At 40.8% G+C, this 1,741-nt stretch overlaps 1 pseudogene; it reads right to left on the minus strand.

The window, feature by feature from the left end:
- Positions 1-1,741, minus strand: part of LOC110271924 — a 27,830-nt pseudogene that overhangs the window by 14,431 nt on the left and 11,658 nt on the right.

Raw genomic sequence — 1,741 nt, forward strand, 5'->3', positions numbered from 1 at the left:
GAGAGAGAGAGAGAGAGAGAGAGAGAGAGAGAATTCAAAATGAGAGAGAAGAGGGTTTGCACTCTCAATTTAGGGCACTATTATTGTCGGATTTATCGGCGAATAAATCCGATGGTAGGGCTTTACGTGTTACCAAAACGAATCATTTTACTAATCAAGGTCACCGTTAGATATATCTGACGGTAAATCCAACAATAATGATCATGCCAATTTTTTTCTTTTTTGCCTCCAAATATTGCTCGTGGATTTTCCGTCGAAAAAACAAATCCGACGCTAACTTACTAACACAACGAATTCATCGTAAATTCTGCTGATAAATCTCCTGGTAATAGTGCTACTAACGTACGACGGTAAATTCGACGATACACAGTATTTTTATTGTAGTGACACTTTGCATAAACATCCATCAACGTGTTCCCAACCCCCAAACTCCCGTTGAACCCCCTCTTAATCACAAAACCATGAACGCCTTCAGTAGTTCTCTTCTGGTGCACCCGAGAACAAGCCGAAAGCATTGAACCTACAATTATTGGATCCACAAAACCATCCTCCTCCTGAACACACCCCACATTCTCAGTCTCCTCAACTAATAGCTCCTTAAACAAGCGAATGGCCTCAATAGTGCAACTATTTTGGATATACCCAGCAATAATTGAAGTCCAAGACACCACATTCCTTTGGGGAATTTCGTCGAACAAATTTCGGGCGTCTTCCAAATGGCCACACTTAGAGTACATATCAACTAGAGTTGACTGGTGCACGAATTGTGAATCACACTTTTCACAATTCGTACCACTAACCAGCAAGTGCACTGGGTCGTCCAAGTAATACCTTACGTGAGTAAGGGTCGAATCCCACAGAGATTGTTGGTTTGAAGCAATCTATGGTTATCTTGTAAATCTCAGTTAGGAGGTCAATTATAATTATCAGTTGACTTGCAAATGAATAAGGGAACATAAAATAAATACTTGGTATGTAATAATGGAGAATGTGTTGGAGTTTTGGAGATGCTTTGTCTTCTGAATCTCTGCTTTCCTCTGCCTTCTTGTCCATGCACGCACGTTCCTCCTATGGCAAGCTGTGTGTTGGTGGATCACCGTTGTCAATGGCTACCATCCATCCTTCCAGTGAAAAGGGTCCAAGTGCGCTGTCACCGCACGGCTAATCATCTGCAGGTTCTCAATTGTACCGGAATAGGATTTGCTATCCTTTTGCGTCTGTCACTACGCCCAGCACTTGTGAGTTTGAAGCTCATCACAGCCATTCAATCCCAGAATCCTACTCGGAATACCACAGACAAGGTTTAGACTTTCCAGATTCTCATGAATGCTGCTATCTATCTAGCTTATACCACGGAGATCCTGATTAAGGAATCTAAGAGATATTCATTCAATCTGATGTAGAACGGAGGTAATTGTCAGACACACGTTCATGGATTGAGGAAGGTGATGAGTGTCACAGATCATCACCTTCTCCATAATTAGGTGCGAATGGATATCTTAGATAGGAACACGCATGTTTGAATGAAAAACAGAAATACTTGCATTAATTCATCGAAACATAGCAGAGCTCCTCACCCCCAACAATGGAGTTTAGAGACTCATGCCGTCAAAGAGTACAAAGTTCAGATCTAAAAATGTCATGAGATACAAAATAAGTCTCTAAAAGTTGTTTAAATACTTAACTAGTAACCTAGGTTTACAGAAAATGAGTAAACTATGATAGATAGTGCAGAAATCCA

The sequence above is a fragment of the Arachis ipaensis genome, chromosome B05, assembly GCF_000816755.2.
Source record: "Arachis ipaensis cultivar K30076 chromosome B05, Araip1.1, whole genome shotgun sequence".
Classification (NCBI taxonomy): Eukaryota; Viridiplantae; Streptophyta; class Magnoliopsida; order Fabales; family Fabaceae; genus Arachis; species Arachis ipaensis.